This window comes from Phyllobates terribilis, unplaced genomic scaffold (assembly GCF_046119375.1).
Source record: "Phyllobates terribilis strain yellow unplaced genomic scaffold, ASM4611937v1 Scaffold_2578__1_contigs__length_122412, whole genome shotgun sequence".
NCBI classification, from domain to species: domain Eukaryota; kingdom Metazoa; phylum Chordata; class Amphibia; order Anura; family Dendrobatidae; genus Phyllobates; species Phyllobates terribilis.
Window position 1 is genome coordinate 26302 of NW_027365335.1, and position 15150 is coordinate 41451.

General features: G+C 43.5%; 8 non-coding genes and 1 pseudogene across 8 annotated transcripts; all 9 read left to right on the forward strand.

The window, feature by feature from the left end:
• The first annotated feature begins 4259 nt into the window (after nucleotides 1–4259).
• On the forward strand, nucleotides 4260–4435 carry LOC141246562 (U2 spliceosomal RNA; annotated as a pseudogene).
• Nucleotides 4436–5550: 1115 nt separating this feature from the next.
• LOC141246580 (U2 spliceosomal RNA) lies at nucleotides 5551–5741 on the forward strand. Its single transcript, XR_012310151.1, has one exon. It is a non-coding gene; the product is annotated as a U2 spliceosomal RNA (small nuclear RNA).
• A 1115-nt stretch (nucleotides 5742–6856) lies between these two features.
• On the forward strand, nucleotides 6857–7047 carry LOC141246581 (U2 spliceosomal RNA). Its single transcript, XR_012310152.1, has one exon. It is a non-coding gene; the product is annotated as a U2 spliceosomal RNA (small nuclear RNA).
• Nucleotides 7048–8162: 1115 nt separating this feature from the next.
• Nucleotides 8163–8353, forward strand: LOC141246582 (U2 spliceosomal RNA). The gene has a single exon (XR_012310153.1). It is a non-coding gene; the product is annotated as a U2 spliceosomal RNA (small nuclear RNA).
• A 1115-nt stretch (nucleotides 8354–9468) lies between these two features.
• On the forward strand, nucleotides 9469–9659 carry LOC141246583 (U2 spliceosomal RNA). Its single transcript, XR_012310154.1, has one exon. It is a non-coding gene; the product is annotated as a U2 spliceosomal RNA (small nuclear RNA).
• Nucleotides 9660–10774: 1115 nt separating this feature from the next.
• On the forward strand, nucleotides 10775–10965 carry LOC141246584 (U2 spliceosomal RNA). The gene has a single exon (XR_012310155.1). It is a non-coding gene; the product is annotated as a U2 spliceosomal RNA (small nuclear RNA).
• A 1115-nt stretch (nucleotides 10966–12080) lies between these two features.
• On the forward strand, nucleotides 12081–12271 carry LOC141246585 (U2 spliceosomal RNA). The gene has a single exon (XR_012310156.1). It is a non-coding gene; the product is annotated as a U2 spliceosomal RNA (small nuclear RNA).
• Nucleotides 12272–13386: 1115 nt separating this feature from the next.
• LOC141246586 (U2 spliceosomal RNA) lies at nucleotides 13387–13577 on the forward strand. Its single transcript, XR_012310157.1, has one exon. It is a non-coding gene; the product is annotated as a U2 spliceosomal RNA (small nuclear RNA).
• Nucleotides 13578–14691: 1114 nt separating this feature from the next.
• LOC141246587 (U2 spliceosomal RNA) lies at nucleotides 14692–14882 on the forward strand. Its single transcript, XR_012310158.1, has one exon. It is a non-coding gene; the product is annotated as a U2 spliceosomal RNA (small nuclear RNA).
• Nucleotides 14883–15150: the final 268 nt, after the last annotated feature.

Below are 15150 nucleotides of genomic sequence, written 5' to 3' on the forward strand. Positions count from 1 at the left end.
ATGGTGTGCAACATCTGCCGGGTCCCAGGTCACTCCTTCCGGGAGTGTCCTTTGAAGAAAAAGGCGGAAACCTATGCTGAAACGCTGGCAAAGCAACCTGCCCGTGTGCCTCCATCTGCTCCCGGGGGGCAGAGGCAACCCTCTGCTGTTCCTGCTCCTGCGGGTGCGTCTACAGCGCGGGGGCAGTCTTCTAGCTCTCCAGTACCTGCTCCACAGACCAAGCCTGCTAGTACATCAGGTGGTACGTCTGCACCTGCTGCACAGAGGAAGCCAACCAACCCTCCTGCTCCTGCTGCTAAGGGGGGTCCCACCGGTGCTCCTGTATCTACTGTGCGAACACAACCCCCTGTAGGCGGGTCCACAAGCACTTCAGTGCCTGCTGCGCAGGGAAAACCTGCCAGTTCTCCTATTCCTGCTGCGCATAAGCCCACGTCTATGCAGAAACCTCCAGCTGAGAAACCTGTCCGTCCTGAGAGGAGGGAAGCTTCATCTAAGGACTGGGCTGCTGATTCTGATCCGGGTGATATGGTGGTGGAGGGGAGTCCCTCTGCTGAAATCGGGACATTTAGCTCGGAGGAAGAAGCAATGGAGCTGGAAACTCGTAGGAAAAGGAAAACAGATGATAGGTCTGATGAGAATGTGGCCAGGGAGACTTCCAAGAAGTGTCCATTAAAACCAAGTCTTCTGCAATACAAGCCAATGGCTCCCGCTGCCCCTCCTGAGGAGCCAAGGCCTTCAGACCCTATAAACATTTCTTTTTCGGACTCAGAAGTGCAGAGCCCGTTAACATCGGTGGGCTTTATGTCTGATTCTGACAGTAGTGTGACCTGAACTATCCTATCATGACCTCATCAATTAAAGTAGCCTCGCTCAATGTGAGGAGTATAAGGGGCTCTACAAGAAGGGCTGCTTTGTTTTCCTACCTGTCAACAGTGGACTGTGATGTCTTTTGTTTGCAAGAATGTAACATTGACTTTGATATGAATTATGCAGATTTAAGAAAAGATTGGCCTCATGGGCCCTCTATCTGGTCCGGAGATAATGAAAATCGTTCCTCTGGCATTGGAGTGCTGTTTAGGTCGCATGACTTTAAAATCAACTCTTTTGTGGACATTTCTTCTGGACGTGCTCTTTTCTTAAATATTAGTTTTAAAGGTGTGGACTTTAGACTTTTGAACATTTATGCTTCTCCGGTGAAGGAAGAGAGACATCAGTTGTTTGAAGATGTGCAATATTACCTACCTGGTTCATCGCCTCTGATGTTCTGTGGGGATTTCAATTGTGTCTTGCCTGGTGAAGGGAGAAGCGGGAGTTCCACCGTTCCTAAAAAAGACAAAACAGAGAAACAACTAAAGGATTTGTTAACTGATTTTTTTCTTAGAGACTCCTGGAAAGAGATCCGTAGTAATGATCCCGGTTATACTTGGGAGAACTCTTCTTCTAAATCTCGTATTGATTTTATTTTCATGTCCCAATATGTGAATGTCAAATCTGTTGTCTTAATCCCAAACATTTTTTCAGATCATAAGATGTTGCTATCAGAGTTAGAATTACCTGGGCTTGTCAAGGCAAGAGGAGTTTGGAGGCTAAATACAACATTGTTACAAGATCCTAAGGTAAGAACAGATTTTAAAGCGTTTTTTAATTATTTAAGAACAAAACAACAAAAATTTTTAACTCTGCTAGAATGGTGGGAATACAGCAAGATGAAGATAAAAAGTTTTTTTATCAAGGTCAGCATAGCCAATGCAAGAGAAAAGTCCGCTTGGCATAAAAGGCTTATTACTAAATTGCAGACCTGTTATCAACTAAGAGATGTGGGACTTGAAATGGACGATTTAATTGAAGCAACAAAAAAAGAAATTAAAAAGAGTATAGAGTCGAAGGGTAAGGAAATAATTTATAACTCAAAAATTGAAGTGATGGAGAAAAATGAAAAGTGCTCAAGATTTTTTTTTAAAAAAGTAGTTGCTGCTAAGGAAATGATAACAGAATTAGAGGGTGAAACTACAACTGAAGGTATGCTCAACCAAGCTCACCAGTTTTATCAGCAGCTTTTTAATGAGAAAACTATAGACCAGTCTTTTACTGAAGATGCCCTTAATTCATTAAAAAATAGTCTGAGCCGCGAAGACCAAGAATTGTTATGCACTGAAGTCACCTTGTCGGAAGTAGATGCTGCTATCAAAAGTTTTTCCTATGGGAAAACCCCTGGTTCTGACGGTTTGCCTGTTGAATTTTATCGTGAATTTTGGAATTTTTTAAAACCCGACTTGTTTTTAGTAATCAAAGAAGCTTTTAAGTGTGATATCCTGCCTATATCTTGGAGAAGTGGTCTGGTCTCCCTGATTTTTAAAAAAGGAGCCAAATCCCATCTGGCAAACTGGAGACCAATCACACTGTTGAATGTTGATTACAAGTTGATGTCCAAAATTTTAGTGAACCGTTTTAAAAAAGTTTTATCCAAAGTTATTTATGAAGACCAGGTATGTGGGGTGCCAGGAAGAGGAGTTGCGGAGCATCTCAATACCATCCGCGATGTCATATGGTACCAGCAATCCAGGAAGCAAGACTTAGCAATTTTATCGTTGGATTTTCAAAAGGCTTTTGATCGTGTCTCTCATTGTTTTTTATGGTTGGTTTTAAAAAAAATGGGCTTCCCTGAAATTTTTATCAAGCAAGTGGCACTTTTATATAAGAACTCTTTTAGTAAAATTTTAATCAATGGATTTTTGTCTAATGAAGTGTTTTTGCATTCAGGTGTGAAGCAAGGCTGCCCTTTGTCCCCAGTGCTATTTATATGTGCAATAGAGCCTCTTTTATCTATGCTACGAGAGGATAAAGTGATTAAAGGTGTCCCTATCCCTGGAGGACATGGAAGAGATGTGAAGGTAATGGGCTACATGGATGATATTACTATTTTTTGTTCATCACCTGCCGCTCTCAGGAGAGCTATAAGAACGACCAATTTTTTTTGTGAAGCCTCAGGTTTTAAGTTAAACATTGAGAAATGTGATTGTTTTGTCCGTGGCAATTGGGCGGATGTGTCCATCCCTGATCTCCCGATGCAGTCAGAGAAGATTAAAATTCTGGGCGTGATTTTTGATCGACAGAATGATGGAATGAAGAGCTGGGATGGAGTAAGGGACAAAATACAGAAGAAGATTGACTTTTGGAAATTAAGAAAATTAACAATCGAAGGTAAAGTTTTAATTATTAAGGCCCTTCTGCTTCCTGTCATGTTATATCTCAGTTATGTTTATCCCCCAAGTGACCTTACAGCGAGAAGATTACAGAGAATGCTGTTTGAATTTGTGTGGAACTCTAAGTTCGAAAAGGTGAAGAGAGAAACAATGTACAAGATGCACCACCTTGGTGGTAAGGATGTTCCCAACGTCAAACTGTTTTTATACTCCAAGTTTTTTAGCCTCTGTTTTAAATATATGTTTGCTTCAAGCCCTTGGGCACATTTTTTAAGATATGCAGCTGGCCACATTTTTAGGAGGCGAAAGTGGATATCCATTTCTTTAACAAGCCCAGTGTTGTTATCCCATCCACAACAATATGCCATCCTGGAGAAAGTTATCAGATTATATGGCCTAGATTCTTTTGAGATGGAGACATTGAAGAATGCAAGGAAGCTGCTGCAGCAATTAAAAAAGAAAGAAACTTTGACGCCCATAAGCCATTATTCATATAGCAGAGTCACTAAAATATGGAATTTAACAAATGCACCTTACCTGATGAATCAACATAAAGACTTAGCTTGGATGATTGTGCAGGAATGTTTACCGACTCGTGATTTCCAGTATAAAAGAAGACTTAGCACTATACAAACCTGCCCGAGGCATCAGTGCAATAATGATGAGACTACTATGCACCTTATTTGGAATTGTGATTTTGCACAGCAAGTGTGGAAAGACTGTGGTGAGCTTTTAAAATTTTTATCTGGTCTTAATTTTTTAAGCCATGAAATGGTTTTATATGGGATTTTACCAAACATGACGAAAGAAAAAGAGAGAGTTTTATGGTGCACTTTGAGTTGTGTTAAAAGTGCTCTATGGAAGACCAGAAACATATTGTTGTTTAAAAGAGACTATATAGAAGTCAAGGATTGTATAAGACTGGCATTAAGTGAAATTTATATGTACTACCTAATGGATATGAAGAAGCTTGGAAAGAAAAGAGCCCTGAGTATATGGAACTATCACCTATGGAAGATGTTATTTTAAAGCTCTGAAGAAAAGATAAAGACTACGATATTTTAAATATAAACGCAAAATCTGTTCTTATCAGTTTAATATCTGATACGTCCCCTATCTGGGGACCATATATTAAATGGATTTTTAGAACAGGGAGATGGAAAAAGAGCTTGCTCTGTCCACTCCACGCATTGACCTGGTATTGCAGTATCTCCAGGACCGGTGCACCCCTTCTTTAATGCAGTTTCTAAAATCAGAAAGAATTGAATTCAATGTTTTTTGTTCATTTTGCTTGTTTGTCGGATTTTGGGATGGACTCTTTGGCTCTGCTTTTCTTCTCCTCATTGGATTTTTCATGTTCAAAGTTGCAGAAGCCAGATTACAAGCTCATTTTGGTTCAACTTCAGCAACTGTGCATTGCATTGCCATGTAATGTGATGCAATGCTATCTTTCTAGCTCTCCCTTTTTACTTCCTTTTGGATAAACAGACATATTAGGCAAGCATTTTGGAGCTTTCACCTAAATAACTACAGGTGGTGAGATAAGCTGCACAATATAATTGACCTTTCAGTATATTGTTGCACACACACCATCTATTTAGCAAATGCCCTTGTTATCAACAGCAGCCTTTTAAACTCACCTGAGCTAACAGGTATGTGCGCTGGTTACTCTGCTGCGCTTAAAATTTCTTTTTTGGTTTGCTACAATGCCTTTTCTGAAACGTTGTCTCCTTCTGCTGGAACACTGACTTCTTTCATTTAATGCCTGCAGACTATAAAAGAGAACCCAACCCAAAAAGTTTGGTTGATTAGTCTGTGGCATTCTGTTAAACTGTTGCTTATGGCGGTCTCTGTGAGCTTCTCAGCGACATTCAGCCAGCCAGGTATCCTGCCTGCAGTAGATGGAATGTGGCAATGGAACGCTGGCTGCGCGTGTCATAATAGGCTCTGAGCCTTTATATACCTGTGCACAGCAGCAGCCACCTTCAGTCTGCTGCTGGACAGCCAGCAGCAGCAGCAGCAGGAGAGGTATGTAATCAGGAGCCCTCCTGCTAAGGGTAGACAGCTGCTCGTTCCACCCCACCCCCCGCCTTAATTGGTTCTCCTCCCTTCCAACGGTGTAGAGGCGGGTGGGAACAGCAGGGGGTGAAGGTGCTGTGTTTAAAGAGGTGGAGTTATGCAGATCTAAAACGCGTGGATTGCAGCAGCAGCAAGCCGAAAAGTGCAGGCATGTAAGGGATCTAGAGGTTGACAACATGTCTTCTTAACGGGAGTCCAGGAGCTCATCTCCACAAATGGACTTTTTAGGATCCTTGGGTGGCTCCGTAGTTTGAAACCAATTCTGGTTATCGCTTCTCGGCCTTTTGGCTAAGATCAAGTGTAGTATCTGTTCTTATCAGTTTAATATCTGATACGTCCCCTATCTGGGGACCATATATTAAATGGATTTTTAGAACAGGGAGATGGAAAAAGAGCTTGCTCTGTCCACTCCACGCATTGACCTGGTATTGCAGTATCTCCAGGACCGGTGCACCCCTTCTTTAATGCAGTTTCTAAAATCAGAAAGAATTGAATTCAATGTTTTTTGTTCATTTTGCTTGTTTGTCGGATTTTGGGATGGACTCTTTGGCTCTGCTTTTCTTCTCCTCATTGGATTTTTCATGTTCAAAGTTGCAGAAGCCAGATTACAAGCTCATTTTGGTTCAACTTCAGCAACTGTGCATTGCATTGCCATGTAATGTGATGCAATGCTATCTTTCTAGCTCTCCCTTTTTACTTCCTTTTGGATAAACAGACATATTAGGCAAGCATTTTGGAGCTTTCACCTAAATAACTACAGGTGGTGAGATAAGCTGCACAATATAATTGACCTTTCAGTATATTGTTGCACACACACCATCTATTTAGCAAATGCCCTTGTTATCAACAGCAGCCTTTTAAACTCACCTGAGCTAACAGGTATGTGCGCTGGTTACTCTGCTGCGCTTAAAATTTCTTTTTTGGTTTGCTACAATGCCTTTTCTGAAACGTTGTCTCCTTCTGCTGGAACACTGACTTCTTTCATTTAATGCCTGCAGACTATAAAAGAGAACCCAACCCAAAAAGTTTGGTTGATTAGTCTGTGGCATTCTGTTAAACTGTTGCTTATGGCGGTCTCTGTGAGCTTCTCAGCGACATTCAGCCAGCCAGGTATCCTGCCTGCAGTAGATGGAATGTGGCAATGGAACGCTGGCTGCGCGTGTCATAATAGGCTCTGAGCCTTTATATACCTGTGCACAGCAGCAGCCACCTTCAGTCTGCTGCTGGACAGCCAGCAGCAGCAGCAGCAGGAGAGGTATGTAATCAGGAGCCCTCCTGCTAAGGGTAGACAGCTGCTCGTTCCACCCCACCCCCCGCCTTAATTGGTTCTCCTCCCTTCCAACGGTGTTGAGGCGGGTGGGAACAGCAGGGGGTGAAGGTGCTGTGTTTAAAGAGGTGGAGTTATGCAGATCTAAAACGCGTGGATTGCAGCAGCAGCAAGCCGAAAAGTGCAGGCATGTAAGGGATCTAGAGGTTGACAACATGTCTTCTTAACGGGAGTCCAGGAGCTCATCTCCACAAATGGACTTTTTAGGATCCTTGGGTGGCTCCGTAGTTTGAAACCAATTCTGGTTATCGCTTCTCGGCCTTTTGGCTAAGATCAAGTGTAGTATCTGTTCTTATCAGTTTAATATCTGATACGTCCCCTATCTGGGGACCATATATTAAATGGATTTTTAGAACAGGGAGATGGAAAAAGAGCTTGCTCTGTCCACTCCACGCATTGACCTGGTATTGCAGTATCTCCAGGACCGGTGCACCCCTTCTTTAATGCAGTTTCTAAAATCAGAAAGAATTGAATTCAATGTTTTTTGTTCATTTTGCTTGTTTGTCGGATTTTGGGATGGACTCTTTGGCTCTGCTTTTCTTCTCCTCATTGGATTTTTCATGTTCAAAGTTGCAGAAGCCAGATTACAAGCTCATTTTGGTTCAACTTCAGCAACTGTGCATTGCATTGCCATGTAATGTGATGCAATGCTATCTTTCTAGCTCTCCCTTTTTACTTCCTTTTGGATAAACAGACATATTAGGCAAGCATTTTGGAGCTTTCACCTAAATAACTACAGGTGGTGAGATAAGCTGCACAATATAATTGACCTTTCAGTATATTGTTGCACACACACCATCTATTTAGCAAATGCCCTTGTTATCAACAGCAGCCTTTTAAACTCACCTGAGCTAATAGGTATGTGCGCTGGTTACTCTGCTGCGCTTAAAATTTCTTTTTTGGTTTGCTACAATGCCTTTTCTGAAACGTTGTCTCCTTCTGCTGGAACACTGACTTCTTTCATTTAATGCCTGCAGACTATAAAAGAGAACCCAACCCAAAAAGTTTGGTTGATTAGTCTGTGGCATTCTGTTAAACTGTTGCTTATGGCGGTCTCTGTGAGCTTCTCAGCGACATTCAGCCAGCCAGGTATCCTGCCTGCAGTAGATGGAATGTGGCAATGGAACGCTGGCTGCGCGTGTCATAATAGGCTCTGAGCCTTTATATACCTGTGCACAGCAGCAGCCACCTTCAGTCTGCTGCTGGACAGCCAGCAGCAGCAGCAGCAGGAGAGGTATGTAATCAGGAGCCCTCCTGCTAAGGGTAGACAGCTGCTCGTTCCACCCCACCCCCCGCCTTAATTGGTTCTCCTCCCTTCCAACGGTGTTGAGGCGGGTGGGAACAGCAGGGGGTGAAGGTGCTGTGTTTAAAGAGGTGGAGTTATGCAGATCTAAAACGCGTGGATTGCAGCAGCAGCAAGCCGAAAAGTGCAGGCATGTAAGGGATCTAGAGGTTGACAACATGTCTTCTTAACGGGAGTCCAGGAGCTCATCTCCACAAATGGACTTTTTAGGATCCTTGGGTGGCTCCGTAGTTTGAAACCAATTCTGGTTATCGCTTCTCGGCCTTTTGGCTAAGATCAAGTGTAGTATCTGTTCTTATCAGTTTAATATCTGATACGTCCCCTATCTGGGGACCATATATTAAATGGATTTTTAGAACAGGGAGATGGAAAAAGAGCTTGCTCTGTCCACTCCACGCATTGACCTGGTATTGCAGTATCTCCAGGACCGGTGCACCCCTTCTTTAATGCAGTTTCTAAAATCAGAAAGAATTGAATTCAATGTTTTTTGTTCATTTTGCTTGTTTGTCGGATTTTGGGATGGACTCTTTGGCTCTGCTTTTCTTCTCCTCATTGGATTTTTCATGTTCAAAGTTGCAGAAGCCAGATTACAAGCTCATTTTGGTTCAACTTCAGCAACTGTGCATTGCATTGCCATGTAATGTGATGCAATGCTATCTTTCTAGCTCTCCCTTTTTACTTCCTTTTGGATAAACAGACATATTAGGCAAGCATTTTGGAGCTTTCACCTAAATAACTACAGGTGGTGAGATAAGCTGCACAATATAATTGACCTTTCAGTATATTGTTGCACACACACCATCTATTTAGCAAATGCCCTTGTTATCAACAGCAGCCTTTTAAACTCACCTGAGCTAACAGGTATGTGCGCTGGTTACTCTGCTGCGCTTAAAATTTCTTTTTTGGTTTGCTACAATGCCTTTTCTGAAACGTTGTCTCCTTCTGCTGGAACACTGACTTCTTTCATTTAATGCCTGCAGACTATAAAAGAGAACCCAACCCAAAAAGTTTGGTTGATTAGTCTGTGGCATTCTGTTAAACTGTTGCTTATGGCGGTCTCTGTGAGCTTCTCAGCGACATTCAGCCAGCCAGGTATCCTGCCTGCAGTAGATGGAATGTGGCAATGGAACGCTGGCTGCGCGTGTCATAATAGGCTCTGAGCCTTTATATACCTGTGCACAGCAGCAGCCACCTTCAGTCTGCTGCTGGACAGCCAGCAGCAGCAGCAGCAGGAGAGGTATGTAATCAGGAGCCCTCCTGCTAAGGGTAGACAGCTGCTCGTTCCACCCCACCCCCCGCCTTAATTGGTTCTCCTCCCTTCCAACGGTGTTGAGGCGGGTGGGAACAGCAGGGGGTGAAGGTGCTGTGTTTAAAGAGGTGGAGTTACGCAGATCTAAAACGCGTGGATTGCAGCAGCAGCAAGCCGAAAAGTGCAGGCATGTAAGGGATCTAGAGGTTGACAACATGTCTTCTTAACGGGAGTCCAGGAGCTCATCTCCACAAATGGACTTTTTAGGATCCTTGGGTGGCTCCGTAGTTTGAAACCAATTCTGGTTATCGCTTCTCGGCCTTTTGGCTAAGATCAAGTGTAGTATCTGTTCTTATCAGTTTAATATCTGATACGTCCCCTATCTGGGGACCATATATTAAATGGATTTTTAGAACAGGGAGATGGAAAAAGAGCTTGCTCTGTCCACTCCACGCATTGACCTGGTATTGCAGTATCTCCAGGACCGGTGCACCCCTTCTTTAATGCAGTTTCTAAAATCAGAAAGAATTGAATTCAATGTTTTTTGTTCATTTTGCTTGTTTGTCGGATTTTGGGATGGACTCTTTGGCTCTGCTTTTCTTCTCCTCATTGGATTTTTCATGTTCAAAGTTGCAGAAGCCAGATTACAAGCTCATTTTGGTTCAACTTCAGCAACTGTGCATTGCATTGCCATGTAATGTGATGCAATGCTATCTTTCTAGCTCTCCCTTTTTACTTCCTTTTGGATAAACAGACATATTAGGCAAGCATTTTGGAGCTTTCACCTAAATAACTACAGGTGGTGAGATAAGCTGCACAATATAATTGACCTTTCAGTATATTGTTGCACACACACCATCTATTTAGCAAATGCCCTTGTTATCAACAGCAGCCTTTTAAACTCACCTGAGCTAACAGGTATGTGCGCTGGTTACTCTGCTGCGCTTAAAATTTCTTTTTTGGTTTGCTACAATGCCTTTTCTGAAACGTTGTCTCCTTCTGCTGGAACACTGACTTCTTTCATTTAATGCCTGCAGACTATAAAAGAGAACCCAACCCAAAAAGTTTGGTTGATTAGTCTGTGGCATTCTGTTAAACTGTTGCTTATGGCGGTCTCTGTGAGCTTCTCAGCGACATTCAGCCAGCCAGGTATCCTGCCTGCAGTAGATGGAATGTGGCAATGGAACGCTGGCTGCGCGTGTCATAATAGGCTCTGAGCCTTTATATACCTGTGCACAGCAGCAGCCACCTTCAGTCTGCTGCTGGACAGCCAGCAGCAGCAGCAGCAGGAGAGGTATGTAATCAGGAGCCCTCCTGCTAAGGGTAGACAGCTGCTCGTTCCACCCCACCCCCCGCCTTAATTGGTTCTCCTCCCTTCCAACGGTGTTGAGGCGGGTGGGAACAGCAGGGGGTGAAGGTGCTGTGTTTAAAGAGGTGGAGTTATGCAGATCTAAAACGCGTGGATTGCAGCAGCAGCAAGCCGAAAAGTGCAGGCATGTAAGGGATCTAGAGGTTGACAACATGTCTTCTTAACGGGAGTCCAGGAGCTCATCTCCACAAATGGACTTTTTAGGATCCTTGGGTGGCTCCGTAGTTTGAAACCAATTCTGGTTATCGCTTCTCGGCCTTTTGGCTAAGATCAAGTGTAGTATCTGTTCTTATCAGTTTAATATCTGATACGTCCCCTATCTGGGGACCATATATTAAATGGATTTTTAGAACAGGGAGATGGAAAAAGAGCTTGCTCTGTCCACTCCACGCATTGACCTGGTATTGCAGTATCTCCAGGACCGGTGCACCCCTTCTTTAATGCAGTTTCTAAAATCAGAAAGAATTGAATTCAATGTTTTTTGTTCATTTTGCTTGTTTGTCGGATTTTGGGATGGACTCTTTGGCTCTGCTTTTCTTCTCCTCATTGGATTTTTCATGTTCAAAGTTGCAGAAGCCAGATTACAAGCTCATTTTGGTTCAACTTCAGCAACTGTGCATTGCATTGCCATGTAATGTGATGCAATGCTATCTTTCTAGCTCTCCCTTTTTACTTCCTTTTGGATAAACAGACATATTAGGCAAGCATTTTGGAGCTTTCACCTAAATAACTACAGGTGGTGAGATAAGCTGCACAATATAATTGACCTTTCAGTATATTGTTGCACACACACCATCTATTTAGCAAATGCCCTTGTTATCAACAGCAGCCTTTTAAACTCACCTGAGCTAACAGGTATGTGCGCTGGTTACTCTGCTGCGCTTAAAATTTCTTTTTTGGTTTGCTACAATGCCTTTTCTGAAACGTTGTCTCCTTCTGCTGGAACACTGACTTCTTTCATTTAATGCCTGCAGACTATAAAAGAGAACCCAACCCAAAAAGTTTGGTTGATTAGTCTGTGGCATTCTGTTAAACTGTTGCTTATGGCGGTCTCTGTGAGCTTCTCAGCGACATTCAGCCAGCCAGGTATCCTGCCTGCAGTAGATGGAATGTGGCAATGGAACGCTGGCTGCGCGTGTCATAATAGGCTCTGAGCCTTTATATACCTGTGCACAGCAGCAGCCACCTTCAGTCTGCTGCTGGACAGCCAGCAGCAGCAGCAGCAGGAGAGGTATGTAATCAGGAGCCCTCCTGCTAAGGGTAGACAGCTGCTCGTTCCACCCCACCCCCCGCCTTAATTGGTTCTCCTCCCTTCCAACGGTGTTGAGGCGGGTGGGAACAGCAGGGGGTGAAGGTGCTGTGTTTAAAGAGGTGGAGTTACGCAGATCTAAAACGCGTGGATTGCAGCAGCAGCAAGCCGAAAAGTGCAGGCATGTAAGGGATCTAGAGGTTGACAACATGTCTTCTTAACGGGAGTCCAGGAGCTCATCTCCACAAATGGACTTTTTAGGATCCTTGGGTGGCTCCGTAGTTTGAAACCAATTCTGGTTATCGCTTCTCGGCCTTTTGGCTAAGATCAAGTGTAGTATCTGTTCTTATCAGTTTAATATCTGATACGTCCCCTATCTGGGGACCATATATTAAATGGATTTTTAGAACAGGGAGATGGAAAAAGAGCTTGCTCTGTCCACTCCACGCATTGACCTGGTATTGCAGTATCTCCAGGACCGGTGCACCCCTTCTTTAATGCAGTTTCTAAAATCAGAAAGAATTGAATTCAATGTTTTTTGTTCATTTTGCTTGTTTGTCGGATTTTGGGATGGACTCTTTGGCTCTGCTTTTCTTCTCCTCATTGGATTTTTCATGTTCAAAGTTGCAGAAGCCAGATTACAAGCTCATTTTGGTTCAACTTCAGCAACTGTGCATTGCATTGCCATGTAATGTGATGCAATGCTATCTTTCTAGCTCTCCCTTTTTACTTCCTTTTGGATAAACAGACATATTAGGCAAGCATTTTGGAGCTTTCACCTAAATAACTACAGGTGGTGAGATAAGCTGCACAATATAATTGACCTTTCAGTATATTGTTGCACACACACCATCTATTTAGCAAATGCCCTTGTTATCAACAGCAGCCTTTTAAACTCACCTGAGCTAACAGGTATGTGCGCTGGTTACTCTGCTGCGCTTAAAATTTCTTTTTTGGTTTGCTACAATGCCTTTTCTGAAACGTTGTCTCCTTCTGCTGGAACACTGACTTCTTTCATTTAATGCCTGCAGACTATAAAAGAGAACCCAACCCAAAAAGTTTGGTTGATTAGTCTGTGGCATTCTGTTAAACTGTTGCTTATGGCGGTCTCTGTGAGCTTCTCAGCGACATTCAGCCAGCCAGGTATCCTGCCTGCAGTAGATGGAATGTGGCAATGGAACGCTGGCTGCGCGTGTCATAATAGGCTCTGAGCCTTTATATACCTGTGCACAGCAGCAGCCACCTTCAGTCTGCTGCTGGACAGCCAGCAGCAGCAGCAGCAGGAGAGGTATGTAATCAGGAGCCCTCCTGCTAAGGGTAGACAGCTGCTCGTTCCACCCCACCCCCCGCCTTAATTGGTTCTCCTCCCTTCCAACGGTGTTGAGGCGGGTGGGAACAGCAGGGGGTGAAGGTGCTGTGTTTAAAGAGGTGGAGTTATGCAGATCTAAAACGCGTGGATTGCAGCAGCAGCAAGCCGAAAAGTGCAGGCATGTAAGGGATCTAGAGGTTGACAACATGTCTTCTTAACGGGAGTCCAGGAGCTCATCTCCACAAATGGACTTTTTAGGATCCTTGGGTGGCTCCGTAGTTTGAAACCAATTCTGGTTATCGCTTCTCGGCCTTTTGGCTAAGATCAAGTGTAGTATCTGTTCTTATCAGTTTAATATCTGATACGTCCCCTATCTGGGGACCATATATTAAATGGATTTTTAGAACAGGGAGATGGAAAAAGAGCTTGCTCTGTCCACTCCACGCATTGACCTGGTATTGCAGTATCTCCAGGACCGGTGCACCCCTTCTTTAATGCAGTTTCTAAAATCAGAAAGAATTGAATTCAATGTTTTTTGTTCATTTTGCTTGTTTGTCGGATTTTGGGATGGACTCTTTGGCTCTGCTTTTCTTCTCCTCATTGGATTTTTCATGTTCAAAGTTGCAGAAGCCAGATTACAAGCTCATTTTGGTTCAACTTCAGCAACTGTGCATTGCATTGCCATGTAATGTGATGCAATGCTATCTTTCTAGCTCTCCCTTTTTACTTCCTTTTGGATAAACAGACATATTAGGCAAGCATTTTGGAGCTTTCACCTAAATAACTACAGGTGGTGAGATAAGCTGCACAATATAATTGACCTTTCAGTATATTGTTGCACACACACCATCTATTTAGCAAATGCCCTTGTTATCAACAGCAGCCTTTTAAACTCACCTGAGCTAACAGGTATGTGCGCTGGTTACTCTGCTGCGCTTAAAATTTCTTTTTTGGTTTGCTACAATGCCTTTTCTGAAACGTTGTCTCCTTCTGCTGGAACACTGACTTCTTTCATTTAATGCCTGCAGACTATAAAAGAGAACCCAACCCAAAAAGTTTGGTTGATTAGTCTGTGGCTTCTGTTAAACTGTTGCTTATGGCGGTCTCTGTGAGCTTCTCAGCGACATTCAGCCAGCCAGGTATCCTGCCTGCAGTAGATGGAATGTGGCAATGGAACGCTGGCTGCGCGTGTCATAATAGGCTCTGAGCCTTAATATACCTGTGCACAGCAGCAGCCACCTTCAGTCTGCTGCTGGACAGCCAGCAGCAGCAGCAGCAGGAGAGGTATGTAATCAGGAGCCCTCCTGCTAAGGGTAGACAGCTGCTCGTTCCACCCCACCCCCCGCCTTAATTGGTTCTCCTCCCTTCCAACGGTGTTGAGGCGGGTGGGAACAGCAGGGGGTGAAGGTGCTGTGTTTAAAGAGGTGGAGTTATGCAGATCTAAAACGCGTGGATTGCAGCAGCAGCAAGCCGAAAAGTGCAGGCATGTAAGGGATCTAGAGGTTGACAACATGTCTTCTTAACGGGAGTCCAGGAGCTCATCTCCACAAATGGACTTTTTAGGATCCTTGGGTGGCTCCGTAGTTTGAAACCAATTCTGGTTATCGCTTCTCGGCCTTTTGGCTAAGATCAAGTGTAGTATCTGTTCTTATCAGTTTAATATCTGATACGTCCCCTATCTGGGGACCATATATTAAATGGATTTTTAGAACAGGGAGATGGAAAAAGAGCTTGCTCTGTCCACTCCACGCATTGACCTGGTATTGCAGTATCTCCAGGACCGGTGCACCCCTTCTTTAATGCAGTTTCTAAAATCAGAAAGAATTGAATTCAATGTTTTTTGTTCATTTTGCTTGTTTGTCGGATTTTGGGATGGACTCTTTGGCTCTGCTTTTCTTCTCCTCATTGGATTTTTCATGTTCAAAGTTGCAGAAGCCAGATTACAAGCTCATTTTGGTTCAACTTCAGCAACTGTGCATTGCATTGCCATGTAATGTGATGCAATGCTATCTTTCTAGCTCTCCCTTTTTACTTCCTTTTGGATAAACAGACATATTAGGCA